Below are 25,956 nucleotides of genomic sequence, written 5' to 3' on the forward strand. Positions count from 1 at the left end.
CTCACCCAGGAGGATGGCTTCTCGGGGACAAGGGCTATGCTCTGTGCCCGTGGCTGATGACCCCGCTCCATTCGCCCAGCGAGCCATCAAGCGACCAGGAACATTATTGAGCACACAATCGGCGTGTTAAAGCAACGGTTCCGTTGTCTGGACCATTCCGGAGGTGCGCTTCAGTACTCACCTGAGCGAGTCTCCAACTTCGTGGTTGTGTGTTGCATGTTACATAACCTCGCCATCCTGAGGACCCAGCCAATGCCACCAGACATTGAAGCACCAGCAGAGGAGGAGGAGGAGGAGGAGGAAGAGGAGGAGGAGGAGGAGGAGCAGCACCAAGACGGGAGGGAGACAGAAAGTGGAAGGGCCGTCCGTCAGAGGCTTATCAGAAGTCGCTTCTAGGCCACTCTCAGGGAACGTTTGCTGCCATTCCAAGAGCAGGAATGGAACTGTTCTGATACCCCAAAGCCTGTGAAGGGCAAAATGTATAAAAAGAGCAGACATGGCCATTGTAAATAAAGAAATTTGTTTATTTAACAAGATGTGCTTCCTTCCCGCATGACAAAGTAATGGCAACAAAAAGCTAAACAAACAGACTGCCACATAAGTGACTCGCACACCCGGGAGACTGTCCAAAACATCACTAACATTCAGACCAGCATCCTCGGCCTTGAATTCTACAAATAACAGGTAAGAGCAGCACCTTCTACTTTCTTCCCCTCGATGGTGATCTGCTTCGCTTGCGAGATTGGCCCCTTCCCTCCCTGCAGCTCCTCCGTAATGGGACCCCAGTGGCTGCAGCAAAGCTGGGGGAGGCCTGCTGACTGTCCGAAAGCGCAGATGCCCCTGAGGGACGGCCTGGACGAGCTCTGGGCTTGGAGGGCCCGGCTGCTGACTGCTCCAACTCTGCATGGGTGGAAGCAGTCTGTCCTACAGGTGGTGGCAGCTGCAGTGGAGACGTGCCAGTGGTGGCATCAGGAATGCTGTCATCCTGAGAGCGGACAGCTGCTCCCTGGTTGGCCGACACACTGGCACTCTGACGGGGCAGCACCGCAGCATGCGCAGCAATCGGCTGGTCCACAGATTGCTGGCCTGCTGTGGTGCTGCAAGGGCCCCGGGTAATCCTGCCCGATCCAGCGAGGGTGGCAGCAATCAGTGCTCACGTGGCCTCAATCTGCGTCTGCATGAGACCAGCGAGTGACTGCGTGGCAGCACTCAGCACTTGCGTGGCAGGTGCCAGTGCTTCGGCGAAGGCCTGGACAATCCTTTCCAGTGCTGCCCCGAGGCCCTGGACAGTCCTTTCCAGCGCTGTCCCGAAGTCCTGCGCACTCCTTGCCTGTGCTGCGCCGAAGTCTTGGACACTCCTTGCCAGTGTCTCAATGGATTCAGGCATCCTTGCCACTGCAGCCATGAGCTCAGTGTGCCTCAGCCCAGCCTGAGCGCTCATTTCTGTGAGGGCACGCACCTCTTCTGCGCTCTGTGCAGCAGCACTCGGGGCCCGACTCGCCCTCTGGGGAGACGGCCCCCGAGCTTCCCTATCCCCCTCGCGTTGCTGCAGGCCGCTGGTTCCTGGAGCTGGATCCTCCTCAGAGCATTCCCCCCTGCTCCCCTCCAGGGGAGTAGTCTCCCCAGTCTGCAGATGGGCTGGCTCGCCTGAGGGTGGTACGGATGGTCCGGCTTCCTCCTGCTCGTCACCTCCCGAGTCAGCCACAGTGGCAGCTTGAGGGCCCGGCTCCCGAGCTGGTGCTGCAGCATCTGAAAGCAGGGAGGTTGAAGAGTGGCTTTAGCGAAAGGACAGGGTGGCAGCAAGGGATGCATGTGTGCTGCAATGCACTGACTTGGGTCCAGAGTGAAAAAGCATGCTGGTGTGGGGAACAAGTGGAAGGAGAGAGTTCAAATAGGTGATGACCTTACCACCGCTGCGCACAATGGGGTCGGCAGCTCCAGAGGTGACGGGACCACTCATTCGGCTTGCAACGATCTGGTGGACTCGCTCCTCCAGGTCTGTAAGGGTCTGCAGGTGAGGCCGGCCTCCTCCGGTACGAAGCTGTTGCCTGCGGTTACTCGCCAGCTTGGCCTGCAAGAGAAAGGATGGGGTGTGATGAAACATGCTGCCCTGAGCTGACATCACATGCCTCCCATGGGAGAATAGCCCTTACATTATGCTGCCCTGAGCTGACATCACATGCCTCCCATGGGAGAATAGCCCTTACATTATGCACTGAGCTGAATGTGCGTGTGTTTTTCCAGAAAGGGCCATGGGTGCTGGATGACAGCTGGCCATTGGGGCTCTGCGCACCCTCTGGCCATAAAGTGAGGTCCAGATGGAGGGATGAAGATAAATCTGAAAAAGGCACTCACCCTAACGACCCGAGTGAGGTCGTTGAACTTCTTCCTGCATTGCACAGGAGTCCTGGGCACCATGCTGCTGGAGGTGACTCTGTGGGAAACCTCCCTCCAAGCTCTGCGGTATTCGGTCTGATTAGGCCTCCTGCCATTCTCCGGGTGCAGCACAGCTCGCCGGTGGTCCATCACGCCAACCAGAGCATCCAATGCCCCCTCGCTGAAGCGCTGCGCTCTCTCCCTGACCCTCGCCATGTCCTTGAAGTTTTGGCTGCCACAGGTAGGTTGCCGTCGAGTTTGAGGCCTACAAGGCGCAGAGTGTAGCTGCAGATGAGAATCCATCAGCCCCTTTAAGGGCTGACCGGTGCCAGCGTGTCTAGGTCCAATCGATTATTGACAGCACCTGCGCTGCGCCCACCCGCGGGGAAATTGCGTTGCGCCGCCGGGTTAGCGCCTTAAGACTACCATGCAGCGCCTGATTTAGCGCCGCAATCACCTTCAGGGGCGCTACAACCCAATATCACTCGAGGTGGTGATCAATTGCGCCTGGCGCTAAACTTTGCGCACCGCCAGTACCAGCGCCCCAAATGGGGCGATACTGAATTTTTCCCCCAGAGTGTTTTATTTGGAATTTGGAAAGAGTGGAGATTCGGAGAAGAGGGGGAAGGAGTTTTTGCTTTTTGCCGACACTACTAGTGCTTTGTGTTACAGGGAGATATTTAATTACAGTACCCTTAACTTAATCTAAATCAAGTAAGTAGTCAAGAAACTACACTGTAAACTAAGTTACCGAATTACAAATTTAATTAAACTTAATTAAATAAAACCAATTCCTATCGGGATGGCAGTGCAGATGGTGTGCCGCAACTGCAGCATGTGGGAGTTTGTGGAGAACATTGTGATCCCGGACAACCACGTTTGCAGCAAATGCCTGCATCTTGAGGAACTTCAGCTCAGAGTTGTTGAGCTGGACTCTGAGATACAGACATTGCGGGGCATCAGGGATGGGGAGAGTTACCTGGACACTTTGATCCAGGAGGCAGTCACACCCCTTAGGTTAGGTATTGGTACAGGTCTGGTTAGTGGTCAGGGACAGGAGGGTGTGACTGCAACTCAGGCAGGTAAGGGGAGCCCAGGTGCTGTGCTGGAGGAGCCTCAGCCTTTGCCCTTGTCCAACAGGTAGGTTCTTGCTGCCTGTGTGGATGAGGGAAAAGCCTGCAGGATGGATGAGCAAACTGACCACGGCACCATGGTACAGGAGACCATTCAAGTGGGGGGAGTGAAAGGGAATGTAGTTGTGGTAGGGGACAGTATACAGGGGGATAGATAGTGTTCTCTGCAGGCGCGACCGAGAGCTCCGAAGGTTGTGTTGCCAGGATTAAAGACATCTCCTCGCAGCTGGAGAAGAAGTTGGAAGGGGAGGGGGAGGATCCAGTTGCTGTGGTCCATGTAGGAGCCAACAACTTAGGTAGAACTAGGGATGAGGTTCTGCTGAGGGAATTTGAGGAGCTAGGATCCAAATTAAAAAGCAGAACCTCAAAGGTAATCATCTCTGGATTGTTACCTGAGCCACGCACCAATTGGCACAGGGACAAACAGATTAGAGGTTTAAAAGCGTGGCTCAAAGAGTGGTGTGGGAGGAAGGGGTTTCAGTTCATGGGGCACTGGCACCAGTACTGGGGAAAGAGGGAGCTGTTCCGTTGGGAACAGTGTCCTGGCGAATCTAATAACTAGGGCAGTAGACAGGGCTTTAAACTAATGAAGGAGGGGGGTGGGAGGATTCAGGAAAGAGTAAATTTAAAAGCAGCGAGAGAAATGTCAAAGCTCTCGCGCAGAGCAGAGTTTTGGGTAAAAATAAGCAGTGTGAGTCAGGAAGGGACAGAGAGAGTAACAAAGGTCATAGGGCATCAGTGACTGAGGTGACATCAGGGAAAAATAGAAATAAGTCAAAGCTAAAGGCACCATATCTGAATGTGCGAAGCATTCGCAACAAAATAGATGAATTAATAGTGCAGATAGAAATCAACAGGTTTGATCTAATAGCCATAACGGAGACGGGGTTGCAAAGTGGCCAAGGTTGAGAACTAAATATTTCAGGATACTTAACTTTTAGAAGAGATAGGCAAAATGGAAAAGGAGGAGGGGTAGCCCTGATAATAAAGGATGGGATAAAGACAGTGGAGAGAAAGGATCTTAGCTCCGAAAATCAATCAGTTTGGGTGGAGCCAAGAAACAGCAAGGGGCAGGAAACATTGGTGGGAGTTGTTTATAGGCCCCCAAATAGTAGTTGTAATGTAGGGCAGTGTATACATCAGGAAATTAGAGGCGCATGTAACAAGGGTAATACAGTGATCATGGGGGACTTTAATCTACATATAGACTGGGCAAACCAAATTTGCAGTAATAGTGTGGAGGACGAGTTCATGGAATGTATGCAAGATAGTTTTCTAGATCAGTATGTTGAGGAACTAACTAGGGAACAGACTATTTTAGATCTAGTATTGTACAATGAGAAATGGTTAATTAATAACCTTGTAGTAAAGGGGCCTGTTATAAATCTCATCATCAAGAAACTACTTATGAAATAACGCTGGACGGCCAGCTGGTGGCACCGTCCAAGGAGTATAAATACTCGGGCGTGGGCCCCAGCTTGCCAGGGACATTTTGTAAGACAAGGAGCTAGTGAAATACAACTAGACTTCCATGTCCTGAAACAAGTTGATTAAAGCCTTGCTTTATGCTCCAACCAAGTGTGCAGTGAGTTTTATTATGTCAGGGCCTTTAGGGAAGAGTGACCATAATATGATAGAATTTTATATTGAGTTTGAAAGTGATTTAGTTAAAACCGAACCTAGGGCCTTACATCTAAACAAAGCAAACTATGTAGGTATGAGGGGCGAGTTGGCTAAGGTAGATTGGGAAACTACATTAAAAGGTATGACGGTAGAGAAGCAATGGCTAGCATTTAAAGAATTAATACATAATTTACAACAAAAATACATTCCTTTAAGGCACAAAAACCCCACAGGAAAAGTGGTCCAACCGTGACTAACAAGAGAAGTTAGCGATAGCATTAGATCAAAGGAAGAGGCTTATAATGCTGCCAATAATTGTAACCCTGAGGATTGGGAGGATTTTAGAATTCAGCAAAGGCAGACCAAGAAATTGATAAGAAAGGGAAAATAGAGAGTAAACTAGCGATGGAGACATAAAAAGACTGTAAAAGCTTCTATAGGTTTGTAAAAAGGGAAAGATTAGCGAAAGTAAATGTGGGTCCCTTACAGGCTGAGACAGGAGAAATTATAATGGGGAATAAGGAAATGGCAGAGACATTAAACAAATACTTTGGGGGAGAAATTCGGTATTGCCCCATTTGGGGGGGGTTATTATCGGCCGGGCACAAAGCTTAGCGCTGGCAAAGCTCATGTGATGTCAGTTGGCAATGGAACACAGACACACTGGCGCCAGCCAGTTCTTAAAGCGAAGGGTCGATCTTGCTCTCCATCCACACCCTGCTCATTGCAGCCTTGAATCTCGGCCTGGAGAGACCCGTACATCAAATCTGCTGGAACCACCAATAGATAGGCCCAGGGAAACAGCTCAGTGCTTCAGCGACGGGGCCTTGGTGGCTCTGGTTGGTGCTGTGGCGTGGCGAAGGGCAGTGCTCTATCCATAGAGTGGCAGGAGGCCATTGCCCCATGACTACAGAAGAGTCTGGAGGGAGGTGGCTCAGCACGTCTCCTCCAGGAGCATGGTGCCCAGGACCCACACCCAATGTCAGAAAAGCTCAACAAACTCACTTGGGTGGTTAGGGTGAGTGGCTGCTTTTCAATGGCCCAGAAATTTGGGTCGGAGGCTTCCCGCGGGTGTAAGCCCCCGACCTGTACTTACCTAGCGCGCCGGCAGTTGAGCTGTGGGCCCGCGTGGGATTCCGATCCTGGGCCTGCTCCAGCTGCCGGCGCGCAGTGCTTGCGTATCCCAGGGGCGCAGTTAGTTCGATGCATCCCCTGGGATCACGTGGGCCATGGAGAGCCAATCGGAGCAGGGAATGCTCCATTCATAACTTTGACAGGAAGAGCTGTCAAAACTTATAAATACTACGGCCCCAAAACATCACTAAATCTCACATCGCAAAGCCCAATGCGCGTTCATGCTGTTTGGCCCAGGTCATCGGGAAAGAGATGTACTGGCATCTCCTTTTATAGAGGGCATTTGTGACCTGACAGATACAACAATGGACAGCAAACTGGGAGATATTGGCGATGTCCCCAGTAGCTGCTTGAAAGGAGCCCGTGGCATAAAAGTTCAGAGCCACTGTGACCTTCACTGCCACCGACAGAGACGTCCTGGTCTTCAGTTGAGGTTGCAGATCTGGTTGCAGCAGGTGGCAGAGCTCAGTGACCACCTCCTTGCTGAAGCGCAGCCGGCGCAAACACTGCTCCTCAGACAAATGAATGTAGGAGAATTGTTCCCGGAATACCCTGGGAGGGTAAGGTCTCCTGTGCAGGGGCCTGTTGGCCCTTCTCCCACTGGACATGTTTGCCACTCTGTCTCTGTGTCTCTGCTACCTCCGATTCTGCAGGTGCAGGGTGACGCCCCAAATCAGTGTAGCCCCCATAGTCTCTACTAAGTCGCTGCAAGGAAGGTCAAATCAAAATGAACCTGCAAAGTGCTGCTCAGTACCCAAAACTCCTTCACACAGCATTGAATCTCTCCAGGAGTCTCTCTCTCTCTCTCTCTCAGGATGCGTGGTGCAAAAATGTCGCCGACAAAAAAAGGCAGGAAGCGGCCGCCTTTAAATAGCACTCCCCAGCCCCTTCCCGACTGCAAAACGTTCCCCTCGACCTGTCGTTGCTAGCAGCAGGTGGTAAGTCAGGGGGTGCCACTCAATATCCGGTCTGGGGCGCTACCGGGGTGTTGCACACTCGACTGACGTCACGATTTGCGGGCGCAGGAGATCGTGGCGGTAGTGTTTAACGCTGCCGCAACATGTCTGGTCAATTTCGTGAGCGGTGCCCTCTTAGGGCACTAACGGGAGGCGCTAATCAACCAAATTTTTCCCCCTTTGTATCTGTCTTCACGGAAGAAGACGCAAAAAACTTCCGAGAAATACTGGAGAACCAAGTGGAGTATTTGAAATATACACTCACACCAGGTCGGTGTTCGGAGATTCAGGCAGTCTTTATTCGCACCGGTGGGGAGACAACCTGCTATCGGTCTAGCCAGACTTCTCTCTGCTGATACAAAGTTTGAAGCCGTCTTTTATACAAAATATAGGCACATGATTAGCCTCGGGCATTACCCATCTCAACAATTTGATTGGGTTTCGCCCCGCGTGCACATTTAATGATTGGTTAGATAAAATAAAGCAGAGCTTACATTAACGCCGCCTACCAACGCGTGACATCAAGATACCGCCTTCATTACCGGAAAAGCATATGACCGTTATCATCGCAAGCTGTTGCTGCAACTGTGACATTGTACTTATGCCAGGTGGGGTTTCACCAACATTGTACATTCTTCTAAGAAGAAGATTCCATTGTTCTGCTTATCTGCCCCTCTAGGCCTCTTGTGGTTCAATGGTTCCAACTAGTTGCAATTATCTCCAAGTTACACAGCTAGCCGCAGTTAATCATTCTAACACTACTGCAAAATCAACATCATTCTTAGCGTTATCTCAACTGTCAGTTCAGCAACTTAAGACAGCTTACTTCTGCAAAAAGACTTATTAGCTCATTTAGTTCCTGAGACCCACTCTTAACCCTGTAATCATAATAGAGTTCTAAAGTCCCACTTCAGAAGGCTCCAGCGAGAATGAGGAACTGAAAGAAATTAGTATTAGCAAAAAATAGTACTAGAGAAATGAATGGGACTGAAAGTCGATAAATCCCATGGGCCTGATGGCCTACATCCTAGAGTTTTGAAAGAGGTGGCCATAGAAATAGTGGACGCATTGGTTGTCATTTTCCAATATTCCATAGATTCTGGAATGGTTCCCGCGGATTGGAAGGTAGCAAATGTAACCCCACTATTTACAAAAGAGGGAGAGAGAAAATGGGGAACTACAGACCAGTTAGCCTGACATCAGTAGTGGGGAAAATGTTAGAATCTATTATTAAGGACGTGGTAACAGGGCACTTAGAAAATAATAATTGGATTGGCAGAGTCAACTCAGATTTATGAAAGGGAAATCATGATTGATGAATCTGTTGGAGTTTTTTGAGGTTGTAACTAGCAGAATAGATAAGGGGGAACCAGTGAATGTGGTGTATTTGGATTTTCAGAAGGCATTCGATAAGGTGCCACACAAGAGGTTATTAAACAAAATTAGGGCTCATGGGATTGGGGGTAATGTACTATCATGGATTGAGGATTGGTTAATGGACAGAAAACAGAGAGTAGGAATAAGCGGGTCATTTTCATGTTGGCAGGCTGTAACTAGTGGGGTACCGCAAGGATCAGTGCTGGGGCCTCAGCTATTCACAATCTACAGCAATGATTTGGATGAGGGGACCAAATGTAATCTATCCAAGTTTGCTGATGATACAAAGCTGGGTGGGAATGTAAGTTGTGAGGATGCTTGAAGGAGATATAGACGGGCGAAGTGAATGGGCAAGAACATGGTAAATGGAATATAATGTGGAGAAATGTGAAGTTATCCACTTTGGTAGGAAAAATAGAAAAGCAGAGTATTTTTTAAATGGTGAGAGATTGGGAAATGTTGGTGTTCACAGGGACCTGGGTGTCCTTGTACACGAATCACTGAAAGTTAACATGCAGGTACAGCAAGCAATTAGGAAAGCAAATGGTATGTTGGCCTTTATTACAAGAGGATTTGAGTATAAGAGTAAAGACATCACACTGCAATTATATAGGGCCCTGGTGAGACCACACCTGGAGTATTGTGTACAGTTTTGGTCTCCTTACCTAAGGAAGGATATACTTGCCATAGAGGGAGTGCAACGAAGGTTCACCAGACTGGTTCCTGGGATGGGGGGATTGTCCTATGAGGAGAGATTGAGTAGACTAGGCCTATATTCTCTAGAGTTTAGAAGAATGAGAGGTGATCTCATTGAAAGATACAATATTCTTACAGGGCTTGACAGGGTCGATGCAGGGAGGATGTTTCCCCTGGCTGGGGAGTCTAGAACCAGGGGTCACAGTCTCTGAATAAGGGGTCGGCCATTTAGGACTGAGATGAGGAGGAATTTCTTCACTCAGAGGGTGGTGAATCTTTGGAATTCTCAACCCCAGAGGGCTGTGGAGGCTCAGTCGTTGAGTATATTCAAGACAGAGATCGATAGATTTTTAAATATTAAGGGAATCAAGGGATATGGGGATATTGCAGGAAAGTGGAGATGAGGTAGAAGATCAGCAGGCTCGAAGGGCCAAATGGCCGACTCCTGCTCCTATTTCTTATGTTATTGGCCCAGAAATTCGGGTTGGGGGCTTCGCGCGGGTGCAAGTACCCAACCTGCACTTACCAATGCGCCGGCTGTTGAGCTGTGGGCCCGCGTGGGATTCCGATCCTGGGCCTCCTCCAACTGCCGGCGCGCAGTGCTTGCGTATCCCAGGGGCGCAGTTAGTTCGATGTGTCCCCTGGGATCACGTGGGCCATGGAGAGCCAATGGTAGCAGGGAATGCTTCATTCATAAGTTTGACAGGAACCTGTCAAACCTATAAATACTATAAGCCCCAAAACATCTCGAAATAAAAAAAAAATTTTAATCACATTTTTAAAATAAACTATAAATTACATGAAATAACTATTTTAAACAATAATTTAAATTTTTGAAAAAATGAATTACATTTTCTAACGGGGCTAAAAATAAACTTACCTTTCTTTAACGTATTTAAAAATAATAAACCTGTGGAAATTTTTTTTTAATTTTAATTAATTCACCACTTACCTTGTAAAAAGCAGGCCCTGCGCCTGCTTTTTAAAAGTCTAACTCCTGGAGACTTACCTTCCCGGGAAAACCTGCAAAAAAACTAAGTTCGATGCGCACGCGCTGCCTCTTCTGCGCACGCGTTCCACCTCTGAAGCCCTTCTTTCAGGGGAACGGAAGTGCCGGTTTCCCGCGCATGCGCAGTGCATGCACGAAACCGGCGCTTCTATTGGGCCTACGGGCGAGTACCCCGCGCGTACTCACCCGTGGAGACCCGAAGTTCTGGGCCATTATGTTTTCATAAATTAACCTCACCTTATCACCGTATCCCTCAAGCCCACCATCTCACCTTATCCCTCAATACCACCTACCCAGCCCGACAGGGAGCTGTTGCAGGAGCTAAAAGACCTACTAAAGTCCCAACACCGTGGGCGGGGAGCGCACTCTCTTTTCCAGCCGGGAATGCGCGCCCGCCATATTGGATAAGGTGGATGTGCTGGTGTCAGGAGCGTACGTCGGGATTATTTCAAGGGGAGAATATTTTATTTAAGTGAGGGTCCTGCGCATCTTGCCAGACCCACCTTCAATTTTCGATCGCCCTAGTGGGCATTTTTCCCCTGGGAAAATGTGGTCTGTTGAAAATCTAATTGTCATTTTGTTTTTACTGGTTTTAGATTAAAAGTCTTTCAATTGTGAAATACAAACGTGTTTAAAATGTACCTGAATACATCATTTTTAATGTAAACACTCAACATTTTCTGGGGTGCCTCAGACCTCCTAGAAACTCAGCACCAACTCACCAGTGATTGGTTGGTGAGTGTTTTGCTCAATTCTCTTAGCTTTAAAGCCCAGGAATTATATTAGTAATTGTCAGGTTTCATTAGTATTAGTAAAGTTTACTAGCAGTAATAAATATTATTGGGTGTAGTAGGGTTTATTCATTAATAATTAATCAAAATAAATAAATTAAGACTCAATATAGATGGCAGGGCAGGTGATGTGTTGTGACTGCAGTATGTGGGAGCTCCTGGACGCCAGTCTGATCCAGGACGAACACGTCTGCGGTAAGTGTCTGCGGCTCGAGGAGCTTCGGCTCAGAGTTGATGAGCTGGAGGCCGAGCTGAGGACTCTGCGATGCATCAGGGAGAGTGTAGGATTCGCAAAATTGTGCAGATCCCCCAAACCAAGAAGATTACCCCAAAAGAAGAGATTTTTGGACTGTTTAAAAACCATGTCAGAATGGTAAAAGAATATTGGGCCTAAAAGGGGCTTAAAGTCAAAACCCCAGGATTTTGGTTATTTTAAAAGGCATGTTGAAGCCTGAGAAAGGCTGCGACAAAGGGGTTGGGATGGGCCTCTGTAAAACGAGCAGTTTGGATATTGGCATAAGCCAAACTGTCTGGGAATGTTGTGGACTGTCTCAGTCATTTTACATAATGATAAAAGACCAGTGGAAGAGCCATTCCCGCCAAGAACTACAGAGCCATCCAAAGTATGCTTAATGCAGAACATGCCACTGACTAACAAAAGGGACCCTGACCCCAGCAGGAAAAGACAAATCTTACTAATCAAACCACAGGTTAAACAGTCATTTAAAGCCAATTTAGGTTTCGATGGACCATCCCGAAACTAATTCACACCAACCAATTAAGATAGATGGGACCAGCTCAAAACCCATTAAAGAATTCAAAAACGATTAATGTTAACGAGCCCACCAAAATGGACAATGGGCCAGAGAAGATTTGGCGGGCAGGTAAACATGGCCTCAAACGGTATAATTGGGGCCTACTTTTTCAGTTGGTTAGTGAGTCGGTTCGTTCGGTCAAGGAGTTCGGTTCAGTACAGTCCGGAAGAAGAGAGCAGTTCGGTTTCGGCCCGTTCGATGCAGCACGGCTCGTGTAGAAGAGAAGAAGAAGAGGACTTCAAAATCCATGTCAATTCACAAAAGTATCCAGAGTCCGAGCCAGGAGAAGACATCATCGAATGCCTCACGGCAACCAAAGGCCCCAAGAAACAAACAACCAAAAATATTACCAGCAACTAGGTAATATTGGGCCACCGCGACCGACAAACATAGAAACATAGAGATAGGAACAGGAGTAGGCCATTCGGCCCTTCGAGCCTGCTCCGCCATTCAATGAGATCATGGCTGATCTTCGTCTGAGATCATAGCTGATCTTACCAGTTCAGTACCCCGTCCCCGCCTTTTCTCCGTAACCCTTAATCCCCTTAGCCTTCAGAAATATATCCAATTCTCTCTTGAAAATATTTATTGAATTAGCCTTCACAGCCCTCTGTGGCAGGGAATTCCACAGGCTCACCACTCTTTGAGTGAAGAAATTCTTCCTCATCTCTGTTTTAAATGATTTGCCCGCTATTTTTAGACTGTGGCCCCTGGTTCTGTGCTCCCCTGCCATTGGAAACATTCTCTCTGAATTCAGCCTGTCCAGGCCTGCCATAATTTTATATGTTTCGATGAGATCCCCTCTCAATCTTCTAAACTCCAGTGAGTACAAGCCCAAACTATTCAATCTCTCCTCGTAGGTCATTCCCGCCATTCCAGGTATCAGCCTGGTGAATCGCCGCTGCACTCTTTCCATGGCAAGAACATCCTTCCGCAGATGGGGCGACCAAAACTGTACACAATACTCCAGATGCGGTCTCACCAGCACCTTGTACAGCTGTAGTAAGGTATCCCTATTCCTATACTCGAACCCCCTTGATATGAACGCCAACATACCATTTGCCTTCTTAATCGCCTGTTGCACCTGCATGCTCTCCTTCAGTGACTGGTGCACAAGAACACCCAGGTCCCTCTGCACTTCCCCATCTCCCAATCTATTGCCATTTAGATAATAATCCACCCTCCTGTTTTTACCCCCAAAGTGGATAACCTCGCATTTATCCACATTATAGTGCATCTGCCACGTATCCGCCCATTCCCCCAACCTGTCCAAATCGCACTGTAGCCTCCTGACATCCTCATCAGAGCCCACCCCTCCTCCTAGTTTAGTGTCGTCAGCGAATTTGGAAATATTGCATCCAATTCCCTGATCCAGATCATTTATATATATTGTGAACAGCTGGGGTCCCAGGACAGATCCTTGCGGCACCCCGCTGGTCACTGCCTGCCACTCCGAAAACGAGCCGTTTATTCCAACTCTCTGTTTTCTATCCGCCAGCCAGTTCTCTATCCACGTTAATACTTTGCCCCCAATCCCATGAGCCTTAATTTTGCATGATAATCTTTTGTGTGGAACCTTATCGAAGGCTTTCTGGAAGTCAAGGTACATCACATCCACTGGCTCTCCCCCATCTATTTTACCAGTTACTTCCTCAAAAAATTCCAGCAGATTAGTCAAACACGATTTACCCTTTGTAAATCCATGTTGACTCTGTCCGATCCTTTCCTCATTTGTCAAGTGCTCCGCTATTTTATCCTTAATAATGGACTCTAGCATTTTGCCCACAACCGATGTAAGGCTTACTGGTCTATAATTCCCTGCTTTCTCTCTACCCCCCTTTTTAAATATTGGGGTAACATTAGCTACCCTCCAATCCACGGGTACTGTTCCCGAGTCAATGGAGTTCCGGAAGATGATCCTTAGAGCATCTGCTATCTCCAGGGCCACCTCCTTAAGTACCCTAGGATGTAGTTTATCAGGCCCCGGGGATTTGTCGGCCTTCAGTCCCCTCAACTTACCCAACACCATATCCCTAGAGATACTAATTTCTGTCAGCTCCTCCCTCTCATTAGTCCCTATGTTTGCCGATATTCCTGGGAGGTTATTTGTGTCCTCCTTTGTGAATACAGAACCAAAGTATGAGTTTAATTGGTCTGCCATTTCCTTATTCTCCATTATATATTCTCCCGAATCGGACTGCAAGGGACCGACTTGGGATTTTACCAGTCTTTTCCTCCTGATATACCGATAAAAGCTTTTGCAGTCTGTCTTTATGTTTGCTGCAAGTTTACTTTCGTATTCTATTTTCCCCTTCCTGATTAATCCCTTGTCCTCTTTTGCTGTATCCTGTACTGCCCCCAATCTTCCGGTCTGGTGCTTTTTTTTGCCAGTTGATATGCCCTTTTTTTTGATTTTATGCTGTCCCTAATTTCCCTCGTTATCCACGGTTGAGTTACCTTTTTAGGTTTATTTTTATGCCAAACCGGTATAAACATGTTCTGGAATTCTTCCATTCTATCTTTGAATGCTTGCCATTGTCTATCCACTGTCAATCCCCCCAGAAACACCACCCAATCAATCTTACCCAATTCCCGTCTCATACCCTCGTAATTCCCTTTATTTAAGTTCTGGACCTTAGTCTCTGATTCAATTTCCTCACTCTCCATCTCGACTGAGAGCTCGATCATATTATGATCGCTCTGACCCAAGGGGCCTCGTACAAGAAGATTGCTGATAAGTCCCTTCTCATTGCACAATACCCAGTCTAAAATGGCCTGATCTCGAGTCGGCTCCTCGACATATTGGTCCAGATAACCGTCCCGAAAACATTCCAGGAATTCCTCCTCCTCAGAATTTTTACTAATTTGGGTAGTCCAATCAATATGTAAATTAAAGTCACCCATGATGACAGCTGTGCTCTTATCGCACGCTTCTCTAATTTCCCTTTTTATGCCTTCCCTCACCTCCATATTACTATTTGGAGGCCTATATATCACACCCACTAACGTTTTCCTCCCCTTGCTATTTCTCATTTCTACCCATACAGATTCCGTTTCATCCGAGTTAATATCCTTCCTTTCCATTGCATTAATCCCCTCCTTTACCAGCAATGCTACCCCACCTCCCCTACCTTTTTGCCGATCCTTCCTAAATATTGTATATCCCTGGATGTTAAGTTCCCAGCCTTGCCCACCCTGCAGCCACGTTTCTGTAATCCCAATCAAATCATACTTGTTTACCTCTATTTCCACAACTAATTCATCCACCTTGTTCCTAATGCTTCTAGCATTAAGATACAAAGCCTTCAGGCTTGCTTTTTTCACACTCTCATTATGAATTAGTTTGGCCCTTTGTGTTTCTCTCCTTTGCTTATTGCTTCTCACCTTTCTACCATCTATTTCTAACTTCATATGACTTCCCTCTTTTCCACTACCTAGGTTCCCATCCCCCTGCCAAATTAGTTTAAATCCTCCCGAACCGCCCCAAAAAATATTACCCCGAGGACATCGGCTCCCTCACAGTTCAGGTGTAGACCGTCCCCTTGGTACAGGTCACTCCTCCCCAAGAACTGGTTCCAATGCCTCAAGAATTTAAATCCCTCTCCCTTGCACCACTGCTCAAGCCACGTATTTAGCTTATCTATCTTACTCTCTCTAAACTGACAAGAAACCAACCTGGAAGAAACCGAAGATTCGCAAGTTTGTTTCCACTGTACAAACTATTCTGACTTACCCCTGGGTAAGATTTGATGAAAAGACGCTAGACCCTACTTCTGACCAAAAGAAATTGGGTACTTACCCGATAGATCCAATATGCACCTGACCGCATCAGCGGACACGCGGAGACTGAAACAGCAATGCAGGTGAAGTCTTCTACCGTGTCCGGGGTACGGCAGGCCCCAACCGCCACACCTAGAGAACCCCGAAATCACGAACCTCTACAACTGTCAAAAGAAGTCGTTTGGTGAGCATCATCCCTGGTCCTCTGGAGTCCAACTTAGTTAGTGTAGTGGGATTGGGAGGGGTGAAGTATTCTGTCTATTGTTGTTCTCCCTCGCATATTCCGAAGTGTTCCCCCTTTTAGAGTGATAAAATTATTGTGTTGTGTATATTTTCTTGCCTCAAATAAAATCCAAGTTCTTTTCACCAACTCAGTTGTCTGCTGCAATTTCATTACATCCCCCAAATAAGCCCAAGGTCTAGAACCAAGGGAGTGGGAGCGATTCGAACCGCTCAGGCAGTCAGAGGCAAAGCTGACCACACACACCACCCCCTACAAGGGGGAAAGTTGCCTGGACACTTTATTCCAGGAGGCAGTCACGCCCCTTAGGATCGGGTCTTCTGATTTGGTCAGTGGTCAGGGACAGGAGGGTGTGACTGCGAGTGAGGCAGGTATGGGGACCCAGGAGGTGGAGGAGTCTCAGCCTTTGCAATTGTCCAACAGGTTTGAGGTTCTTGCGGCCTGTATGGATGAAAGCAGTGGCTGCAGGGTGGATGAGCAAACTGACCATGGCACCGAGGTACAGGAAGCCATTCAAGTGGGGGGAGCTAATAGGAATGTAGTGGTAATAGGGGATAGCAGAGTCAGGGGGATAGATACAGTTCGCTGCGGCCAAGAGCAAGAGTCCAGACGGCTGTGTTGCCTGCCCGGTGCCAGGGTTCGGGACATCTACTCTGGGCTGGAGAGGAACTTGCAGTGGGAGGGGGAGGAGCCAGTGGTCGTGGTCCACGTAGGTACCAACGACATAGGTAGAACCAGGAAAAAGGTTCTGCTGAGGGAGTATGAGCAGCTAGGGGCTAAATTAAAAAGCAGAACCTCAAGGGTAACAATGTCTGCATTATTACCTGATCCACGAGCAATTTGGCATAAGGTAAATAAAATTAGAGAGATGAATGCATGGCTCAAAGACTGGTGTGGGAGAAATGGGTTTCGATTCCTGGGGCACTGGCACCACACTGGGGAAAGTGGGATCTGTATCGTTGGAATGGTCTTCACCTGAACCGTGCTGGGACCAGTGTTCTGGCGAGTCGTATAACTAGGGCAGTAGAGAGGGCTTTAAACTAAATAGTGGGGGCAAGGGATCAAATTTGGGAAGAATGTGGTAAATCAAAGAGTAGAGACAAGGCAATAGAGAAAGGTATTAATATGGGAAATGATAAACAGACCGTGACAGGACGGGATAGAGAATATAAATTAAGAGTAAATCAACAGTTAAGGCTAGAGGTTCCAAAAATAATAAAAGGACAAAACTAAAGGCTCTGCATCTGAATGCACGAAGCATGTGAAACAAAACAGATGGTCTGATAGTGCAAATAGAAATAAATAAGTACGATCTGATAGCCATTACAGGAACATGGCTGCAGGATGACAGAGATTGGGACCTGAATATTGAAGGGTACATGACATTTAGGAAGGACAGGAAGCTAGGAAAAGGTGGAGGGGTGGCTCTGTTAATTAATGATGGTATTAGCACAATAGAGAGGGATGACCTAAGTTCAGGAAACCAGGATGTAGAAGCAGTTTGGGTAGAAATGAGAAATGATAAAGGCAAGAAGTCACTTGTGGGAGTGGTGTACAGGCCCCCTAACAGTAACCACACGGTAGGATGGAGAATAAAGGAAAAAATAATGGGAGCTTGTCAGAAAGGTACGGCAATAATCATGGGGGATTTTAATCTACATATAGTCTGGAAAAATCAGATGGGCAAAGGTAGCCTAGATGAGGAGTTCATGGAATGTTTTCGGGATAGTTTCTTACAACAGCACGTTCTGGAGCCAACCAGAGAGCAGGCTATACTAGACCTGGTATTGTGCAACGAGATAGGATTAATTAATGACCTCATAGTGAAGGCGCCCCTAGGTAGCAGCGATCATAATATGATTGAATTTTACATTCAGTTTCAGGGAGAGAAGAGTGGGTCCAAGACTAGTATTTTAAACTTAAATAAGGGCAATTCTGAGGGCATGAAAGCAGAGCCAGCTAAAGTGAACGGGCAAATTAGGTTCAGGGACAGGTCAATAGAGTGGCAGTGGCAGACATTTAAGGGGATATTTCAGAATACACAGAATATATACATTCCAATGAGAAAGCAAAATTCCAAGGGGGGGGGACCCACCATCCGTGGTTAACTAAAAAAGTTAAAGATAATATGAAACTTAAAGAAAAAGCATATAACTGCGCAAAGATGGGTGGCAGGTCAGAAGATTGAACAGAATATAAAAACAGCAAAGAATGACTAAAAGATTAATAAGGAGAGAAAAATTAGAGTATGAGAGAAAGCTGGCTAGAAATATAAAAACAGATAGTAAGAGTTTCTGTAGATATTTTAAAAAGAAGAGTTAACAATCAATATCGAGTTCAACAATTTCAGATCATAACCTCGGCCCCCATTAAATTTTTACTGATTTTTTTTTCCCACCCCTTTATTTTGGGTCTTCCCTTCCCCCCCACCTTTCCTTTTTTCTCTCTTCTCTCTCCCACATGGCAGCTGTCGCTTATCCTGCCAATACACTTCACACCTAATCTCAGCTGTCTTTTGTCTCCACTGTCCTATTACCATCTCGTCTGGTTTTGAATACCTCTTAATGTCTCTTTTACTTCTTTTGTTCTATCGCAGCCCGGCCTTCGATCTATTTTATTTCCTTTCCAGTTTTGAAAAAGGGTTTCAACCCGAAACATCGACTCTAATTTCTGTCCACGGATGTTGCCTGGCCTGCTGAGTTTTTCCAGCATTTTCTGTTATTATTTCGGATTTCCAGCATCTGCAGTATTTTGCTATCGTATTAACAAAGTGAGCATTGGTCCTATAAAAAGTGAGTCTGGGGAGTTAATAATGGAAAATAAGGAGATGGCAGTTGAATTGAACAGGTATTTTGCATCGGTCTTCACTATAGAGGATACAAGTAACATCCCAGAAATAGCTGGATATCAGGAAATGGAAGGGAGGGAGGAATTCAAGAAAATTACAATCACCAGGGAAGTGGTACTGAGCATATTGTTGGAGCTGCAGGCTGACAAGTCCCCGGATCCTGATGAACTTCATCCTAGGGTCTTAAAAGAAGTGGCTGGTGAGATAGTTGATTCATTAGTTTTAATTTTCCAAAATTCCCTAGATTCGGGGAAGGTTCTATTAGATTGGAAAATAGCGAATGCAACTCCTTTATTCAAAAAGGGAGGGAGACAAAAAGCAGGAAACTACAGGCCAGTTAGCTTAACATCTGTCCCAGGGAAGATGTTAGAAGCTATTATTAAAGGCGTTATAGCAGTCCAACACCGCCCTCAGTGTGCCAGTGCAGCTTTCAGTCACCTGAAGAAAAGTGTTTGAAGACCAGGACCTCAAACCCAGCACTAAGCTCATGGTCTACAGGGCAGTAGTGATACCTGCCCTCCTGTATGCTTCAGAGACATGGACCATGTACAGCAGGCACCTCAAAGCACTGGAGAGGTACCACCAATGCTGCCTCCGCAAGATCCTGCAAATCCATTGGCAGGATAGGCGCACCAACATCAGTGTTCTCGCTCAGGGAAACATCCCCAGCATCGAAGCTTTGACCACGCTCGATCAGCTCCGATGGATGGGTCACATGCTCCGCATGCCCGGTATGAGACTCCCAAAACAAGCGCTCTACTCGGCGCTCTGACACGGCAAGAGAGCCCCAGGTGGGAAGAGGAAACGCTTCAAGGACACCTTCAAAGCCTCCTTGAAAAAGTGTAACATCCCCACCGACACCTGGGAATCCCTGGCCCAAGACCGCACAAAGTGGGGGAGAAGCATCCGGGAAGGCGCCGTAAACCTCGAGTCTCTTTGCCGGGAGCAAGCGGAAGCCAAGCGCAAACAGCTGAAGGAGCGCACATCAACCCAAGCACCCCACCCACCCGCCCCTTAAACCATCATCTCTCCCACCTGTGACAGAGACTGTAGGTCCCGCATTGGACTCATCAGTCACCTGCGAACTCATTTTTAGTGTCATCCTCGGTTCCAAGAGACTGCCTGAGAAAAGATAGCAGGGCACTTAGAAAAGTTCAAGATAATCAGGCAGAGTCAACATGGTTTTGTGAAAGGGAAATCATGTTTAACCAATTTATTGGAGTTCTTTGAGGAAGTAACATGTGCTATGGATAAAGGGGAACTGGTGGATGTACTGTACTTAGATTTCCAGAAGGCATTTGATAAGTTGCCACATCAAAGGTTATTGTGGAAAATAAAAGCTCATGGTGTTGGGGGTAACATATTGGCATGGATAGAAGATTGGCTAGCTAACAGGAAACAGAGAGTAGGCATAAATGGGTTATTTTCTGATTGGCAAGATGTAACGAGTGGTGTGCCACAGGGATCAGTGCTGGGGCCTCAACTTTTTACAATTTATAAAAATGACTTGGATGAAGGGACCGAAGGTATGGTTGCTAAATTTGCTGATGACACAAAGATAGGTAGGAAAGTAAATTGTGAAGAGGACATAAGGAGGCTACAAAGGGTTATAGATAGATTAAGTGAGTGGGCAAAGATCTGGCAAATGGAGTATAATGTGGGAAAATGTGAAGTTGTCCATTTTGGCAGGAAGAATAAAAAATGAAGTAAATTATCTAAATGGTGAGCGATTGCAGAGCTGTGAGATGCAGAGGGATCTGGGTGTCCTAGTGCATGAATCGCAAAAGGTTACTATTCAGGTACAGCAAGTAATTCGGAAAGCTAATAGAATGTTATCGTTAATTGCGAGGGGAATTGAATACAAAAGTAGGGAGGTTATGCGTCAGTTATACAGGGGCATTGGTGAGACCACATCTGGAGTACTATGTACAGTATTGGTCTCCTTATTTAAGGAAGGATGTAAATGCGCTGGAGGCAGTTCAGAGAAGGTTTACTAGACTAATACCTGGAATGGGCGGGTTGTCTTATGAGGAAAGGTTGGACAGGCTAGGCTTGTATCCGCTGGAGTTTAGAAGAGTAAGAGGTGACTTGATTGAAACATATAAGATCCTGAGGGGTCTGGACAGGGCAGATGTGGAGAGGATGTTTCCTCTTGTGGGAGAATCTAGAACTAGGGGTCACTGTTTAAAAATATGAGGTCGCCCATTTAAGACAGAGATGAGGAGACATTTTTTCTCACAGAGGGTCGTGAGTTTTTGGAACTCTCTTCCTCAGAGGGCGGAGGAAGCAGAGTCTTTGAATATTTTTAAGGCAGAGGTAGAGAGATTCTTGATAAGGGGATTGTGATATACTTGAACAAACTAATATTGAGAGGGAGGAGGTGCTAGCGGTTTTAGCGGGCTTAAAAGTGGATAAATCCCCAGGCCCAGACGAGATGTATCCCAGGCTGCTGTGTGAGGCAAGGGAGGAGATTGCAGGGGCTCTGACACAAATTTTCAGAACCTCTCTGGCCACAGGGGAGGTGCCAGATGACTGGAGGACAGCTAATGTAGTACCATTATTCAAGAAGTGTAGTAGGGATAAACCAGGGAATTACAGGCCAGTGAGCCTAACATCAGTGGTAGGGAAATTATTGGACAAAATTCTGATGGACAAAATTAGTCTCCACTTGGAGAGGCAAGGATTAATCAAGGATAGTCAGCATGGCTTTGTCAGGGGGAGATCATGTCTAACCCATTTCATTGAATTTTTCGAGGGGTTGACTAGGTGTGTGGATGAGGGTAATGCAGTTGATGTAATCTACATGGACTTCATTAAGGCTTTTGACAAAGTCCCGCACGGGAGACTGGTCAAGAAGGTAAGAGCCCATGGGATCCAGGGCAATTTGGCACATTGGATCCAAAATTGGCTTTGTGGCAGGAGGCAGAGGGTGATGGTCGAAGGTTGTTTTTGTGACTGGAAGCCTGTGTCCGGTGGTGTACCGTAGGGATCGGTGCTGGGCCCTTTGCTGTTTGTAGTGTACATTAATGATTTAGATATGAATGTAGGAGGTATGATCATCAAGTTCGCAGATGACACGAAAATTGGTGGAGTAGTAAATAGCAAGGAGGGAAGCCTCAGGCTACAGGACGATATAGATGGGTTGGTCAGATGGGCAGAACGTGGCAAATGGAATTTAACCCTGAAAAGTGTGAGGTGATGCATTTTGGGAGGACTAACAAGGCAAGGGAATACACAATGAATGGTAGTACCCTAGGAAGGACAGAGGATCAGAGGGACCTTGGTGTGCATGTACATAGATCCCTGAAGGCAGCAGGGCAGAAAGATAAGGTGGTTAAAAAGGCATATGGGATACTTACCTTCATTAGTCGAGGCATAGAATATAAGAGCAGGGAGGTTATGATGGAGCTGTACAAAACGCTAGTTAGGCCACAGCTGGAATACTGTGTGCAGTTCTGGTCGCCACACTATAGGAAGGATGTGATTGCATTTGAGAGGGTGCAGAGGAGATTCACCAGGATGTTACCTGGGCTGGAGCGTTTCAGTTATAGAGAGACTGGACAGACTGGGGTTGTTTTCCTTAGAGCAGAGAAGGCTGAGGGGGGGACCTGATTGAGGTGTACAAAATTATGAGGGGCATAGATAGGGTAGATAGAAAGGAACTTTTCCCCTTAGTAGAGGGGTCAATAACCAGGGGGCATAGTTTCAAGGTAAGGGGCAGGAGGTTTAGAGGGGATTTGAGGAAAACTTTTTCACCCAGAGGGTGGTTGGAATCTGGAACTCACTGCCTGAAAGGGTGGTAGAGGCAGGAACCCTCACAACATTCAAGAAGCATTTCGGTGAGCACTTGAAATGCCATAGCATACAAGGCTATGGACCAAGTGCTGGAAAATGGGATTAGAATAGACAGGGCTTGATGGCCGGCGCGGACACGATGGGCCGAAGGGCCTCTTTCTGTGCTGTATAACTCTATGACTCTATAAGCAAGTGGGTGAGAGTTTATCGGGGGTAGGCGGGAATGTGGAGTAATCAGATCGGCCACGATCTTATTGAATGGCGGAGCAGGCTCGAGGGGCCGAGTGGTCGACTCCTGCTCCTATTTCTTATGTTTGTTCGTCCTATCAACCATTAAATTTCCCCCTCAGCTTTTTATGTACTTACGGGTTTTCCGTCCAATACAAGAGCAGGAATGTTGGCAACACATGGTTTAAATGTCAAAGCTTGTGCTGGCACGTCAGTTGTTTCCTGGCTGGCTGTGTTTGTCCCCACGGTTGGCCTGTACGCAGCAGGTATCTGCTCCCCTCTCACGTCCTGGACTTACCTTACATTGAACATTCTCTCATATTGACAGATCACTGGGACATTCAATCAGTGCCCCAGGAGATAACTCTGCCGCTGTCCCTGACTGTTCTCCTGGCTCATCTCCAGACCAAACATAGGCCAAGCAAATCAAGCCCAGCCTGGCTCTCTGACTAACCAGCAACATCCAACAGTGCTGTTTGATTCCAGCTCCATTCTTTTTCCCATGCAGATTGAGCAGGATGAAATCCAGTTCACTGGGAGAACTCCATGCCAGGATTTGATTCCTGCTCTTCCTTTTGGCAAGGCCCTTGAGGATTAAAGTGAGTTCATTAGGGCAGAGTGCGAGGGAGCAGCACATTAACCAGGAGAAAGAGGGCGTCGACGGTTCATGTTTGTTCCCTTGCCGTGCCTGATAAGATCCTGCTCAGTGGATTTACAGGCAGCAGAGTTGAGTGGGATCCCACCTCGGAGGTGTCAGCCTGGGACACAGCTGTCTGTGAGGGTAAGAGTGGCATTTAACAGGAATTCAGTGCGCTTTCATCCTGGAACGGGGAGCAATTAAGACAGAGGTGTGTGTTGCAGAGGCAACACAGCAACCAGATCCAGGGCCATTAGTCTGCAGGCCTAGAACATAAGAAGTAGGAGCAGGAGTAGGCCATACGGCCCCTCGAGCCTGCTCCGCCACTCAATAGGATCATGGCTGATCCGAATCTAGACTCATGTCCACTTCCCTGCCCGCTTCCCATAACCCCTAATTCCCTTATCAGCTAGGAAACTGTCTATCTCCGTTTTAAATTTATTTAATGTCGCAGCTTCCACAGCTCTCTGAGGTAGCAAATTCCATAGATTTACTACCCTCTGAGTGAAGAAGTTTCTCCTCATCTCAGTTTTGAAACGGCAGCCCCTTATTCTAAGATTATGCCCCCTAGTTCTAGTCTCACCCATCAGTGGAAACATCCTCCCCGCATCCACCCGATCAAGCCCCCTCACAATCTTATATGTTTCGATAAGATCGCCTCTCATTCTTCTGAACTCCAATGAGTAGAGGCCCAACCTACTCAACCTTTCCTCATAAGTCAACCCCCTCATCTCCGGAATCAACCGAGTGAACCTTCTCTGAACTGCCTCGAGAGCAAGTATATCTTTTCTTAAATATGGAAACCAAAACTGTACGCAGTATTCCAGGTGTGGCCTCACCAGTACCCTGTATAACTGAAGCAAGACTTCCCTGCTTTTATACTCCATCCTCCTTGCAAGAAAAGCCAAGATTCCATTGGCCTTCCTGATCACCTGCTGTACCTGCATACTAACCTTCTGTGTTTCATGCACCAGGGCCCCCAGATCCCTTTGTACTATAGCAGTTTGCAGTTTCTTTCCATTTAGATAATAACTTGCTCTTTGATTTTTTTCTGCCAAAGTGCATAACCTCACACTTTCCAACATTATATTCCATCTGCCAAATTTCTGCCCATTCACTTAGCCTGTCTATGTCCTTTTGCAGGTTTTTTATGTCCTCCTCACTCACTGCTTTCCCTCCCATCTTTGTATCGTCGGCAAACTTGGATACGTTGCACTTGGTCCCTTCCTCCAAATTGTTAATATAGATTGTAAAGAGTTGGGGTCCCAGCACCGACCCCTGCGGAACACCACTAGTCACTGATTGCCAACCCGAGAATGAACCATTTATCCCAACTCTCTGTTTTCTGTTAGATAGCCAATCTTCCACCCATGCCAGTATATTACCCCCAATCCTGTGATTTTTTATCTTGTGCAGTAATCTTTTGTGTGGCACCTTGTCAAATGCCTTTTGGAAGTCCAAATACACCACATCCACTGGTTCCCCTTTATCCACCCTGTTTGTTACATCCTCAAAGAATTCGAGCAAATTTGTCAAACATGATTTCCCCTTCATAAAACCATGCTGACTCTGTCCGATTAAATTATGCTTATCCAAATGTCCTGTTACTGCTTCCTTAATAATGGACTCCAACATTTTACCAACCACAGATGTTAGGCTAACTGGTCTATAGTTTCCAGCCTTTTGTCTACCTCCCTTTTTAAATAAGGGCATTACATTAGCAGTTTTCAAATCTGCTGGGACCTTTCCTGAATCCAGGGAGTTTTGGAAACATAGAAACATAGAAGATAGGAGCAGGAGTAGGCCATTCGGCCCCTCGACCCTGCTCCGCCATTCGATGAGATCATGGCTGATCATCCAAACTCAGTACCCCGTACCTGCCTTCTCCCCATATCCCTTGATACCTTTAGTTCTAAGAAATATATCTAACTCCTTCTTGAATATATTTAATGACTTGGCCTCAACCGCCTTCTGTGGTAGAGAATTCCATAGGTTCACCACTCTCTGGGTGAAGAAATTCTTCCTCATCTCTGTCCTAAATGGCTTACCCCTTATCCTTAGACTGTGACCCCTGGTTCTGGACTCGCTGACCATCGGGAACATTCTACCTGCATCTAGTTTGTCCAGATCTGTTAGAATTTTATAAGTTTCGATGAGATCCCCTCTCATTCTTCTAAACTCCAGCGAGTATAAGTCCAATCGACCCAATCTCTCCTCATATGTCATTCCTGCCATCCCAGGGATCAGCCTTGTGAATCTTCGCTGAACTCCTTCCATGGCAAGAACATCCTTCCTCAGGTAAGGCGACCAAAACTGCACACAGTACTCAAGGTGTGGTCTCACCAAGGCCCTGTACAACTGCAGCAGGACATCCTTGCTCCTGTACTCAAACCCTTTCGCTATGAAGGCCAACATACCATTTTCCTTATTCACCGCCTGCTGCACCTGCATGCTTACCTTCAGCGACTGGTGCACAAGGACACCCAGGTCTCATTGCACTTCCCCTTCTCCCAATCT

The sequence above is a fragment of the Somniosus microcephalus genome, unplaced genomic scaffold (assembly GCF_052327205.1).
Source record: "Somniosus microcephalus isolate GS21.2 unplaced genomic scaffold, FLI_Smic_1.0 scaffold14, whole genome shotgun sequence".
NCBI classification, from domain to species: domain Eukaryota; kingdom Metazoa; phylum Chordata; class Chondrichthyes; order Squaliformes; family Somniosidae; genus Somniosus; species Somniosus microcephalus.